The sequence below is a fragment of the Geotrypetes seraphini genome, chromosome 6 (genome assembly GCF_902459505.1).
Source record: "Geotrypetes seraphini chromosome 6, aGeoSer1.1, whole genome shotgun sequence".
NCBI classification, from domain to species: Eukaryota; Metazoa; Chordata; class Amphibia; order Gymnophiona; family Dermophiidae; genus Geotrypetes; species Geotrypetes seraphini.
Window position 1 is genome coordinate 126870440 of NC_047089.1, and position 14865 is coordinate 126885304.

General features: G+C 47.6%; 1 protein-coding gene across 1 annotated transcript in view; it reads right to left on the reverse strand.

Annotated features, from left to right (window-relative positions):
• The window catches only part of PCCA (propionyl-CoA carboxylase subunit alpha), a 937632-nt gene that overhangs the window by 865185 nt on the left and 57582 nt on the right, over window positions 1-14865 (reverse strand). The gene's annotated exons all lie outside the window — the stretch shown is intronic.

The window sequence follows — 14865 nt, forward strand, 5'->3', positions numbered from 1 at the left end:
AGGAAGAAAGCTTGAAATCCCAAAGATTGCCCGATTCATAACCACTAAGAGGTCTAAGGTAGTGGTGGTTGGCGATTCCCTTCTGAGGGATACAGAAGCATCCATCTGCAGAACAGACATGATATCCCAGGAAGTATGTTATCTGCCTGGTGCCAAAATCCAAGATATTACGGAGAGATTGTCAAGGCTCATCTAGCCTAATGACTATTATCTGTGCTGCTCATCCACGTTGGCACTAATGATACTGGAGGCTGAACTTGAGGGACGTATCAAAGCAGTCCCAAATCCCAGGAGGGGCCTGATGAGCCCGCCGCGAGAACAGAAGGCCAAAGGCCATATCACCCCTAGCTAGCACATCAAGTCTGTAAAACCTGGAAAAGGTATGAAGGGAAGTCCACATGGCCACCCGACAAATCTCCTCAGGTGAGACCGCATGAGATTCAGCCCACGAGGAAGCCATTCCTCAGGTAGAGTGAGCCTTCACCCCAAGGAGGCTTCTTCCCCGCCACCACATAGGCTGCGGAAATGGCCGCACATTTCCAACACGAAATGGTAGCTTTGGAAGCAGGCCGACCCCGACGTGCAGGGCCCACTAGGACAAACAGATGGTCTGATAGACAAATCATTAGTGGCCTCTAGGATCTCAAAATGAGACGGTGTACATCCAGAGTCCGCAAAACACAGTCCTGAGACTTGGAACCCGAAGAAACAAAGGCTGGCAAATGAACTTCATGGTTGACTTGGAAAGTGGAAACCACTTTCAAAAGAAAAGAAGACACATTCCTCAATCACCGCAGACTCCGTGATGAGAAGAAAAGGATCTCTACACAACAAAGCCTGAAGCTCTGACACGCGCCATGCCGATGTGACTGCCACCAGAAGACGGTCTTAATGGTAAGATCTTTCAGAGAGATCCCATCCAGAGGTTCATAGGGCAGATGAGTCAAGTAGTGTAGGACCTAATTCAGGTTCCACGACGGGCAAGGCAGTCACAAGGGAGGACTCAGCCTCCCGGCCCCCCTCAAGAACATCCGGGTGAGAAGACAGAGAACCACTGAATGAAGAGGGACCTACACAGGAGAGTTCCACAATCTGAACACTTAGAGAAAAGACCACCAGACCTTTCCTGAGGCCAGCCTGCAGGAAGTCCAGAACATGAGCCACCAATGGTACCAAAGGGTCCACCTGAAGCCCTGCACACCAAGCCTGAAAACACCTCTAGGCTTTCGCAATATCCGCTTGCTCTGCAGGAGCATGGCGATAACTGCAGAAGAACAACCCCTGGCCATCAAGGCTGCCCACTCAAGCGCCAGGCTATAAAACCTAAGTGGTCCAGATCTTGAACTGTAATCGGCCCCTGCTTGAGCAACCTCCGATGGCAAGGAAGACGCAGACCCCTCCCTGAGGACAACCTCATAAGGTCTTTGTACCAAGGTCTCCTAGGCCAGTCTGGAGCCACAATTCTGGACCTGAAAGCAGTCCAGAATTGCATTCTTGCAAGTTCCGCATTTTTGGATGGAAACGGTGCGTTCTTTCATAGCAGCGGTGGCACCCGGGGAGTTTATGGCTTCCTTGGAATTCATGGAAGTGTATCTCCAAATCCCGATATTCCCAGATCATCGGAGGTTTCTGAGGTTTCATGTTCCCTTTCGGTTTGGCATCTGTGGCCAGATCTTTTACCAAGATCATGGTGGTGGTGGCAGACCATCTGCGATCTCTGGGTGTGCTCATGCATCCGTACCCCGACGACTGGCTGATCAGAGCTCCCTCATGGACGCAGGGCCACTTGGCGGTTCGCCAAGTGGTATCTTTGCTGGAACGTCTCGGATGGGTGATCAATCTGAAGAAGTCGCCTCGAGCCGACCCAGGACTTGGAGTATCTGGGAATCTGGTTCCACATGGGTCTAAACTAGGTATTTCTTCCATAATCCAGGAAACTCAAACTCAGGAGTGCGATTCGGGACATGTTAGCGGTCTCGGCACTGACGGACTGGCAGTACCTACTTGAGCAAGTTCCTCCGATGGCAAGGAAGACGCAGACCCCTCCCCAAGGACAACCTCACAAGGTCTTTGTACCAAGGTTTCCTAGGCCAGTCTGGAGCCATAAGGATCACCAGACCCCTGTGAAAGGAGAACCATCACAGCACTCGTCCTATCATAGGCCACGGGAGAAAGACGTACAGAAGTTCCCTTTTGGGCCAAGGTTGAACCAGAGCGTCGAGTCCTTCGCTGCCGACCTCCTGTCGTCGGCTGAAAAAAATCTGTCAGCCTTCCTGTGCTGAGAAAACATCATCAGATCGAAGGTAGGACGACCCTAGCGACGCACTATGGTCTCGAACGCTATCCCAGACAGGGACCATTCACCCTGGTCCAGAGTATGGCGACTGAGAAAGTCTGCCTGAACGTTGTCTACACCAGCCACGGACAAGGCCAACAGATGTCATTCTGCCCAAGCAAAGAGTAACTGAGCCTCCAAGCCCAGCAGGGGACTCCTTGTACCCCCTTGACGGTAGACATAGGCAACAGCCGTCGCATTGTCCGAGAACACACAGACAGCCTTCTGGCAGAGACACCCTTGAAATCTCAGTAGAGCTAACCGGATTGCTTTTAGCTCCAGTCTATTGATGGACCATCTGCTCTCCCGCGCCGTCCAGCAGCCCTGGACCAGAACCGACATGCAAACTGCACTCCGGCCAGAGAGACTTGCATCTGTGGTCAGGATCACCCAGTCCAAGACCTGCAGAGAGAGCCCTTTGTTCAGAGTGACTGGGTTCAACCACCACAACATATTGCTGCGCGCCGCTGCCAACCAAGGCAGCTTCACCCCCAGCGCATCTCTGGGGATTCCACCGCATCAGAAGTGAAAACTGAAGAGGACGCAGGTGAGCTCTCACCCACGGAATCACATCTATGGTTGTCACCATGAGACCCAACACCTGTAGGTACTGCCAGTCCGTCAGTGCCGAGACTGCTAACATGTCCCGAATCGCACTCCTGAGTTTGAGTTTCCTGGATTATGGAAGAAATACCTGGTTTAGACCAATGTGGAACCAGATTCCCAGGTACTCCCAAGTCCTGGGTCAGCTCGAGGCGACTTCTTCAGATTAATCACCCATCCGAGACGTTCCAGCAAAGATACCACTTGGTGAACCGCCAAGTGGCCCTGCGTCTATGAGGGAGCTCTGATCAGCCAGTCGTCAGGGTACGGATGCATGAGCATACCCAGAGATCGCAGATGGTCCGCCACCACCACCATGATCTTGGTAAAAGATCTGGCCACAGATGCCAAACCGAAAGGGAACATGAAACCTCAGGAACCTCCGATGATCTGGGAATATCGGGATGTGGAGATACACTTCCATGAATTCCAAGGAAGCCATAAACTCCCCGGGTGCCACCACTGCTATGACAGAATGCACCGTTTCCATCCAAAAATGCGGAACTCGCAAGAATGTGTTCACTGCTTTCAGGTCCAGAATTGGTCTGCAATCGTCGGAGTCCTTCTTTTGCACAATGAAGTAAATTGAGTATTTTCCGGAGCCCAAGTCATCCCTTGGGACCAGCTCTATGGCCGCCAGATCCTGCACACTTGCCATCAGGTCATCCAAACCCTGGCCAAACAAGAGCAAACCTTTGAAGGGTAATTTACTCAGTGTAGCCTTGGATGAAGAATCACCTAACCATTGGGGAATCCATAACATTTTCCTAGCAGAAACTGAATAAGCTCCCAGCTTAGCAAAAACTTTCAAAATATCAGAGAATGCGTCTCCCAAATAATTCACTCCAGAAACCAGGAAGTCAAGATCCTGAAAGACAACCTCCTCAGGATCCTGATGAAGTTTAATATGACATGCCCGGGCCACAAAGGAAGTGGCCATGCAGGTCGCACTCCTTCGCAACAGAATCAAAAAGATGCTTCATGACAAAATCTAGTCTTAGACATCCTTCAGGACAAAGAGGTACGTTTAGTAACCCGAGCCACTGCCGAATCCACCTTCGGCAGGACCAGGCGCTTGGAAAATATCAAAGCCATAGGATACAATTTAGCCATGGCCCTAGCGCACTTAAGGGGTCCCTCAGGGGCCTCCCAACCCTCCAAGAGCATTTACGCCAAATCCACGTGATCAGGAAATGCAGCAGAAAGCGGGGGCTTAGAACTCCAAGGCAAGGCAAATGATGGGCTATATCCGTAGGGGTTTTGTCAGCAGGAGACCTGAAGTGATAATGCCGCTGAACAGATCCATGGTGAGACCTCATTTGGAGTATTGTGTTCAATTCTGGAGACCACACTACCGGAAAGATGTGCTGCGAATTGAGTCGGTTCAGTGAATGGCCACCAAGATGGTCTCGGGGCTCAGGGATCTCACGTATGAAGAAAGGCTAAATAAATTGCAGCTGTACTCATTTGAGGAACGAAGATAGAGGGGAGACATGATTGAGATGTTTAAGTATGTTACGGGCCGTATCGAGGTGGAAGATGATATCTTCTGCCCTATAGGACCCTCGACCACCAGAGGGCATCCGCTGAAAATCAGGGGAGGGAAGTTTCATGGTGATTCCAGGAAGTACTTCTTCACAGAAAGAGTGGTTGATCATTGGAACAGTCTACCTCTGCAGGTGATTAGAGGCAAATAGCGTGTCAGATTTTAAGAGAAAATGGGATATTCACGTGGGAACTCTAGGGGAGTAAAGTCAGGGGGGTGGATCATTGGGGTGGGCAGACTTGATGGGCTAAGGCCCTTTTCTGCCGTCATATTCTATGTTTCTATGAACACTCCGCCTGAACCGCTGAGTCCGAATCAAGTTTCAATGTCCGCAGGGATTCAGAGATAAGATCAGGAAGGTGACTGGACTTAAAGAGCCTGCACATCATCTGATCCTCTCCCAGATCACGGAAATCAGTGATCTGGGAATCCCTGAGATCCGCTAGGCTAGCCATGTCAGCACAGCCTGCCAAACAGCCATGTGACGGCAATGGCATAAATTGACGCAGGCACCGAGGCAATAGCGGGAAGTTGCCGCTGGCTTTCAGGCAGACCAGCAAGAGCAGATTGACATGCTGGAATCCAAAGGCTGAACAGACTGCCGCACTGGAGTCTGAGAGGGAGACACAGGAATAGCTCGCTTTCTCATGAAAGCCTGATACATCAGTGTTTTTCAACCTTTTTACACCCATGGACCGGCAGAAATAAAAGAATTATTTTGTGGACCGGAAAACTACTAGGACTAAAATTTTAAAACCCCGTTTCCACCCCATCTCCGCGAGCTCTGTCCCCGCAAATCATCTGATCCCATCCACACAAGCCTCAGTTATGATTTTATATTGAATGTATTTTATTAAAGTATAAAAAGAAACAATATTTTGTACAATTGTCATTTTATAAATACAAAAACAGAGCAAGGATCAACAAAACCCCTGTCTCCCCTCCCCTATTAAGAAAACTGAACAAGCCAAATTATTACAGAATGCTACCCTGAAATATTATGCTAACAGAATACTGCAGTCACACATGACAGGAATAGTTTTAGGGGAGTGCAACTAGGGCAACTGCCCCCTGGTCAGAGAGCACCCTAAGCCAGCTGGAAACTAAATAAGCACTGCCTGGGCTTTGCAGTCCCCAGTTATGTCAAACACCAGCTCTAGCAGGATATATATTTCAAATCTGATATATTCTAATCACAAAATAGAAATAAAATTATTTTTTTCTATCTTTTGTCATCTCTGGTTTCTGCTTTCATCTTCTTTTCACTCTCTTCTTTCCAGCGTCTGCCCCTTCCATCCACTATCTGTCCTCTCCCCCCTTTCATATGGTATCTGTCTTCTTTCTATGCCCCTCTCCCCTTTCCATCCAGCCTGCGCCCCTCTCTCCTTTTTACATGATTCATTCCAGCTTCACTGCTCTCTTCATTTTTCTCTCTCCTACACCAGATCTACCATCGTTGTCCCTCTCTGCTTATTTTTCTGCTGACCCCTTCCCATCATCAATCTCTCTACTTTCTCATGCCTGTCACTCCACTTCCCCTCCTCTAATCTCCCTGCCACCTGTTTCCTTCCTTCCCTCCTCCTCCTGTCCAGCAGTAACTCTCTTCCCTTCCTCCCCTCCCGACAGGCTTTAAACTAAGAAGAAGGGGAAAGCCGACAGTCGACTAAGCATCGACAATTCGGAAGAAGGTATCCCATGAAGATACCGAGGGGAAAAAAGGCTGGGAAGAAACAATGGACAAATTACAGGAGTCGACTAACCCAGAAGAGGAGGTTAGAAGGATTGTAACAAGAGAGAAGAAACTAAAGACCGAAGTACTGGGAAAGGAAATGAAGACAAGAAAATACCAGGATCTAAATTGCATATATACTAATGCAAGGAGCCTAAGAAATAAAATGGAGGAATTAGAAGCCATGGCCAATGCAGAGGACATAGACATCATTGGAGTCTCTGAAACGTGGTGGAATGAAGAAAACAAATGGGATACAGCTTTGCCAGGGTACAAGCTCTATCGCCAGGACAGGTCAGGACAGAAAGGAGGTGGAATAGCCCTATATATAAAAGAAAGCATACAATCGACAAAAATGGACACAGCAGAGATGACCAACAAGCTGGAATCGCTATGGGTTAAAATACCGGAATGGAAAGGGCCTGAAATAAAGATGGGCCTCTACTATCGTCCACCTGGGCAAACCGGAGATATCGATGAACAAAATGGAAGCCGAAATGAAGTTAGAATGCAAAAGTGGTAACACGGTTATTATGGGCAACTTCAATTACCCCAGAATACACTGGAATCTTGGAAGCTCAAAATGCGCTAGGGAGACAGAATTCCTGGAGGCTATATAAGATTGTTTCATGGAGCAGCTTGTTAGAGAACCAAGAGGAAATGTCACTCTGGATCTATCCTAAATGGGTTAATGGGACCATCAAAGGAAGTAGCGGTAGTGGGACCGTTGGGAAACAGCGATCATAACATGATCAAGTTCAAGGTTGAGGTAGGAATATCGAAAGGAAAGAGAACCATATCGACAACTTTCAACTTCAGGAAAGGAAGCTACGAAGCAATGAGGGAAATGGTAAGGAAGAAACTTAGGAACACTTCCAAAAAAAATGGCAAATGGTAGAACATGCCTGGTTTTTCCTCAAGAACACAGTGAGCGAGGCGCAAAATCTGTATATCTCCAGATTCAGAAAGGGGTGCAAAAAGAGTCGAACAAAAGACCCGGCATGAATAACTAAAATAGTGAAGGAAGCGATAGGCAATAAGAAAAATTAATTCAGGAAATGGAAAAAGGACAAAACTGAGGGGAACTGGAAAGAGCACAGGAAGTATCAAAAAGAATGTCACCGAGTGGTTCAAAAAGCCAAAAGAGAGTATGAAGAGAGGCTAGCCAGGGAAGCACGAAATTTCAAACCTTTCTTTAGATATGTTAAAGGGAAGCAACCGGCTAGGGAGGAGGTGGGACCGCTGGACGATGGAGACAGGAAGGGAGTGGTGAAGGAGGAGAAAGAAGTGGCAGAAAGAAATAAACATGTTCTTTTTGTCTGTATTCACAAACGAAGACACATCCAACATACCGGAACCTGAGCAATTCTTCAAAGGAGATCAAGCAGAAAAATTAACATCCATGGAAGTGAGCCTTGAAGATGTACGCAGGCAGATAGAAAAACTAAAAACTGACAAATCCCCGGGTCCGGACGGAAACCATCCAAGGGTTCTGAAGGAATTAAAGGAGGAGATAGCGGAACTACTGCAGCAAATTTGCAATCTATCCCTGAAAACAGGCATGATTCCAGAGGACTGGAAGACAGCCAATGTTACCTTAAAAAGGGATCAAGAGGTGACCCGGGAAACTACAGACTGGTGAGTCCGACCTCAGTTCCGGGAAAAATGGCGGAAGCACTGATAAAAGATAACATCGATGAACATTTTGAAAGAAACAAACTTCTGATAACCAGCCAACATGGTTTCTGCAAGGGGAGATCATGCCTAACGAACTTATTGCACTTCTTCGAAGGAATTAACAAACGGATGGACAAAGGAGATCCCATAGACATCATATATCTAGATTTCCAAAAAGCCTTTGACAAAGTGCCCCATGAACGCCTACTCCAGAAACTGAAGAACCATGGGGTGGAAGGAGACATACATAGATGGATCAGAAACTGGTTGGCGGGTAGGAAACAGAGGGTAGGAGTGAAGGGCCACTACTCGGACTGGAGGAGGGTCACGAGTGGGGTCCCGCAGGGCTCGGTGCTCGGGCCGCTGCTATTTAATATATTCATAAATGATCTAGAAACAGGGACGAAGTGCGAAATATTAAAATTTGTAGATGACACCAAATTATTTAGTGGAGCTTGAACTAAAGAGGACTGCGAAGAATTGCAAAGGGACTTGAACAAACTAGGGGAATGGGCGACGAGATGGCAGATGAAGTTCAACGTTGAGAAATGTAAAATATTACATGTGGGAAACAGAAACCTGAGGTACAACTATACAATGGGAGGGATGTTATTAAATGAGTACCCAAGAAAGAGACTTGGGGGTAATGGTGGACTTCACAATGAAGCCGACAGAGTGCGCAGCGGCCACTAAGAAGGCAAACAGAATGCTAGACATAATCAAGAAGGGTATTACAACCAGAACGAAAGAAATTATCCTGCCATTGTATCGGGCGATGGTGCATCCGCATCTGGAGTACTGCGTCAATATTGGTCGCCGTACCTTAAGAAGGACATGGCGTTACTCGAGAGGGTTCAGAGGAGAGCGACGCGTCTGATGAAGGGGATGGAAAACCTTTCATACGCTGAGAGATTGGAGATACTGGGTCTCTTTTCCCTGGAGAAGAGGAGACTTAGAGGGATATGATAGAGACTTATAAGATCATGAAGGGCATAGAGAGAGTAGAGAGGGACAGATTCTTCAAACTTTCGAATAATAAAAGAACAAGAGGGCATTCAGAAAAGTTGAAAGGGGACAGATTCAAAACGAATGCTAGGAAGTTCTTCTTTACCCGTGTGGTGGACACCTGGAATGCGCTTCCAGAGAGCGTAATAGGGCAGAGTACGGTAATGGGGGTTCAAGAAAGGATTGGACAATTTCCTGCTAGAAAAGGGGATAGAGGGGTATAGATGGAGGATTATTGCACAGGTCCTGGACCTGTGGGCCGCCACATGAGTGGACTGCTGGGCACGATGGACCTCAGGTCTAACCCAGCAGAGGCATTGCTTATGTTCTTATGTTCTCCTTCCCTCCAGATTCAGTAGCAGCTCTCTTTTTTTCCCTTGCCTAGCAGCTTCCCAGACTCCAATAGTGGCTTTCTCCCCTCCCAGCAGCTCTCCTTACTTCCCAGCGCAGCAATTCAGGAAGGCAGCCTCGGGGTCCTTTGTTGGGTCGCGCCGCCTCTGAGGAAAGGGAAGTTGCATCATCAGCAGCCGCAACTCAGCAAAAGCCCCAAGGCTGCCTTCGTGAATCGCTGTGCTGGTAAGTAAAGGAGAGCTGCAGAGAGGGGAGAAAGCCACTTTCGGAGGCTCCCCATGATCTCTCCTGCCCAGCGCAGACCGGATGAAAATATCTCAATCTTGCTGGCTCTACGTGGACTGGCAGAAATTTCCTGTGGACCGGCAGTTGAAAAACAGTGCGATACATCATATTCACAAATTCCAGCGGCCAGAGTCGGTCTGTGGGACACAGATTTGGAATGTTTTGAAGACTTATGAGACTTTTTCCTGGAACTGCACTTGCGTTTCACGGAAGCGCCCTCCTCACTCAAATTTGGCATTCTGGATGCTGGAATCGCATTTCTGGCGGAATCCAAAGAAAGCAAGGCTTTCCCGGAGGATGGGGCAGGATCCACACACGGTTCACACCCCTCGTAGGCCATGGCGCACATGAAACACTGCTGCAAATCCATCACCATCCGCCACATTTACAGCATGAATCCATCTGTGAAGTTTGGAGCAAACACATAGCTTCTAAGACCAAAAAATATGCTTTTAAAAACTTTAAAGAAAATCCAAGATGGCTGCTGCGGGTGCTGATTTTGCCTGAAAACGCCCGTTAAATGCAGGAAAACGCAAAAAATGGCAATTTTAGGATTTTACAGGAAGGGAGAGACCAGCGCATGCAAGGAAACCACCAAAACCCCGATTTGAGCACCACCACCCCAAAATCGGCAAACTGTGACTCACAGACACCACAGAGACATGTGTTGCAATGAAAGCATATGGTAGCCTACAATACACAGTACAAGCAAGGAGATCAGTACCTCAGGAGCCGATTAAACTGGATTTTTCAGGTCTTCTGACTGCCTCACCTTTTCTATCACCTCAGATCACGACCACCAGGATCCCTCAGGGAAATTAGGGAAGACATGTGGTGCGATTTATATCCCAGTGTACCTCCACGGAACCACAGCAGCCTGTGCTCTACCCCTTCGCGGACGAACCAGGTTAGAGATGGTTTCCGATCCCAGAGACCCGATTAAATCTGCAGGCTGTCCAGAGGGCTTACTGCAATTTAAGCTTACAGAGCACCCTCCAGAAGCAGACAAAATTTAAAATGTCTGTGGTCTCCCGCCGAAGGATCATTCGCACAGAGTTGATCCGCAGCACGTGGGCAAACCTGCAAATTAACTAAAAAAAAAAGACTAGGAATTGAAAACAAATCACGAGCAGAAGAGAATGATTTCAACCATGCAGAGAAGCTGCAGGTACAAAACTGAACATGACAGGAAACTCCCAGGCAGGTAGCCCAAAGGGGAGAGATCATGTTTTAGTAGCCCTGCAGCAGAAGCTATCAGACATACAACAACCCTCGAGTTCAGCCTCCAGAGAGTGCTGAAGGGCTGTCGGGTAATATTTGCCTCTTTGCGGACGATAACAAAATATGCAATAGAGTAAATCTGATCAATTTCTTTGACTGGGTGACCAGAGAATTGGGTAGAAGGAGTATACTAGATGTGGTGTATTTAGATTTTAGCAAAGCCTTTGACAGTGTTCCACACAGACATTTAAGAAACTGAGTGCCCTCAAGATGGGCTGGGTCATGAGCTGGTTGAATGGAAGACAACAGAATAGTGGTTAATGGAGATTGCTTTGAGGAAAGGGATGTAACCAGTGGTGAGTCTCTAAGTTCTATTCTTGGACCTGTTCTTTTAACATTTTATAAGCAATATTGCTGAAGGGCTGTCGGGTAATATTTGCCTCTTTGCGGACGATAACAAAATATGCAATAGAGTAAATACCCCGGATGTAGTGCTGCCCGATTCAGGAAAAAAAATTTTGATTCGATTCAGCCTATTGAATTGGTTTTTCGATTCGATTTTCCTACCAAATTGGGTGTTTTTTTTCAAACATCATGGTGGGTTTATTTTACAGAGCAACAAACCAAAGCCAAGGAAAAGACCAGGGTTCAACTGTCTGCAGTGAAAAACAAACCAGAACAAACAAACCAAAAAGCTGCAGACTTTGTACACGATGCAGGCAGACTTTATTATGACAAGAAGATCTTTCATTAAAAACCTTTTACCAGGTAAGGGACCCAACACGGTCCGTGTTTCGGACTAACCTTCGTCAGGGGTCCTTAGCAGCAGCTCCTGTCAGGTATCCTTCAGTCACCAGCGCTTTATTGCAGGTTCCCAGGCCTCCAAAACCGATTTAAAACAAACTCGACCATAGATTAGATACTCCACACACAGCCAGCTACTACAGCTGGAACCCAGCACCGACTTCTTGTCATAATAAAGTCTGCCTGCATCGTGTACAAAGTCTGCAGCTTTTTGGTTTGTTTGTTCGGGTTTATTTTACAGCCTCTTCACCTAACCACACTGGCGCTGTGGTGTAAACAAAATAAACAAACAAAAGACTTCCTCTCTCTGTTAAATCCTAGTTCACATTTACGGTTTAACACCAGCTCTGGCAGGATACACATTTCAAATCTGACATATTGTAATCACAAAACAAAAAATAAAATTAGTTTTTCTACCTTTTGTTGTCTGGTCATTATTCAAATTTTGTTGGTCTCAGGCTCTGGTTGTCTTCTGATAACTTTAACCCAAAAAGCCCCCTCTGAGCAGAACCCATAGAACAGTATAGACTAGTGCTGCCCGATTCAGGAAAAAAAAAAAATTTGATTCGATTCAGCCTATTGAATTGGTTTTGCGATTTGATTTTCCTGCCCTGAAGGCCTGCCTGTCCTCCCTAAAGGCCTGTCCCCCCCTTGAAGACCTGTTCCCTCCTTTGAAGGCCTGCCTGCCTGTCCCACCCCGAAGGACTGCTCACCCCCCCCCGGCGTCCAGTTTCCATCCCCCTGGCCTTCCGCTTCCCCCCCCCCCTGGTCTACCCGCACTGTTTACCTTCCAGCCGGAACAGCCTGCAAGCAAGATTGCGACGGAGGAACCAGCTCCGAAGCGGTACTAAGATCGCTAACATCGCGATCTTGCTTGCAGGCTGTTCCAGCTGGAAAGTAAACAGTGCGGGCCTGGGGGAGTGTAAGGCCGAGGGGGTGGGAGCCAGTAGCTGAACGCTGGGGGATGAGGAAGCAGACAGCAGCACTTCCCGACTGACCCTCCCCCCTCGCCTTCTAAAGCAGGTGCGGCATCTGCCGTCCTGCTTTAGGGGGCGAGGGAGGAGGGTCAGGCGAATCGGGAAGCCGTTTTGTTTTTTTTTTGTTTTGAACCGATTCGAATCGATTCACCCGAAGTGAATTGGTGAACCAATTCGAATCGTGAATCGGGCAGCACTACCCAGATGGTGTGAACATTAAGAAAGACCTGGTGAAGCTTGAAGAATGGTCTGAAATTTGGTAGCTAAAATTTAGGGGGTCTTTTACTAATGCGCGCTAGCCAATTTAGAACGCGCTAAATGCTAAAGCGTCCATTATATTCTATGGACATGTTAGCATTTAGCGAGCGTTAAATCGGCTAGCGCACCTTAGTAAAAGACCCCCTTAAATGTTAAGAAATGCAAGGTCATGTATTTGGGCTGCAAAAACACGAAGGAACAGTACAGCTTTGAGGTGAAGAACTTATGTGCAGGATATAAGAGTGGGTCTTTGGTGCGATTTTATGAAATGAACTTAAGGTGGCCAAACAGGTTGAAAAGGTGATAGCGAAAGCTAGAGAGATGCTAGGGTGCACAGGAAGAGGTACGGCCAGTAAGAAAAAGGAGGCATTAATGCCCCTTGTGAGACATTTAGAATATTGTGTACAATTCTGGAGACTGCACCTTCAAAAAAAGATATAAAAAGGATGGAATCGGTCCAGAGGAAGGCTACTAAAATGGTGCATGGTCTTCATCTCAATATGTATACTTTAGACTAGAGGAAAGGCGGGAGAGGGAAGATATGATAGCCATTTAAATACCTACGGGGCATAAATGCACACGAGTTGAGTCTCTTTCCTTTGATGGGAAGCTCTAGAGAATGAGAGGGCATAGGATGAAGTTAATCTAAGGAAATACCTCGGCTTACGAGTAACCCGATTTGTGAGTGTTCTGCAATACAAGCAAAACACTCAGCAAACTTTTGACTCGCAACCCGAGCATTGACTCGATTTGCGAGCCCCCACCCAACCCAACCCGATCGCAGGAACCAACAGTATTGCTCCCCCCGAGGCCACCGGCACTGCTCCCTCCCATCACGATCATCTCCTCCCCATCAACCGACCGGCCCTGTCCTTACCCATGTGCCACCGGAGTTAGAAAGGGCCTGCCACAAGTCTGCTGCTGAGCCTTGAGCATCTGCACATGCTCAAGGCCTTCTGGATCTCATCCTCACCGAGATGCTCATGAGACTCGAGATCTCATGAGAATCTCGGAGAGGGTGAGATCCAGAAGGCCTGAGCATGCGCAGATGCTCAAGGCTCAGCAGCAAACCGGCGGCAGGCACTTTCTATCACCAGCGGTGCAGGGGTAAGGACAGGGCCAGTTGGGGAGGGGGGGGAAGAGGCGATAGCAGCACCGGGGGCCTCGGGTGGAGCATGGGAGTCAGGCTGAGTCCGGCAGGAGTGAGCCAGCACCTGAGAGTCTCAGCAGAGGGGGTAGTGGCATCCAGGGGGGGGGGCAGCATCCAGGAGCTGCAGAGCCAACAGTGTCCAGTCGGGCTCTGTGGCGGCGCCTGTTTGCTTAGCAGTGAAAGGTAGCGAACAGCAATAGAGGAGAATTGGAGGAGCCGCGTGGATGGGTCTGTGGCAGAGGCAGCGGTGGAGGCATCCCTAATGGTAATTAAGTTTTTGGGGATGTGGAACGAATTGTTCAAATTTACACTAACTCTTATGGGAAAAGTTGCTTTGATATACGAGTGTTTTTGGTATAAGAGCATGCTTCTGGAACGAATTATGCTCGTAAACCAAGGTATCAATGTACTTTTTTTTTTTTTTTTTACAAACAGGGTGGTAGATGCATAGAACAGTCTCCCGGAAGAAGTGGTGAAGATGGAGACTGTCTGAATTCAAGAAGGTGTGAGATAGGCATGTGAGATTTCTTGAGAGGAAGAAATAATTGTTACTGTGGATGGGCAGACTAGATAGGCCATTTGGCCTTTATCTGCCTTCATATTTCTATGTTTCTAAGTAAATTTAAAAAAATTACAGACCAAGAAAACCCAAACCAAATTATAGCTGCACCCTCTAACTCACTCAATGGCACACAGTCCCCCATCCCCGCTTCACCACTGCAGATGCAAGGAGAGGTAGGCAAGGAAAAAGTTTTGCAACACTATATTTACACCCTCTGTGGCTTTCACCATGGATGCAGCCTTTAATACAGAACTGAGGCAGAGTACAACTCATAAAAACAAACTAACTAATATAATGGTGTTCTAATTTTGAAATCCAACTGCCAGTCTTGCTGAGCTCTTTAATGAATCCAAACTCAATTT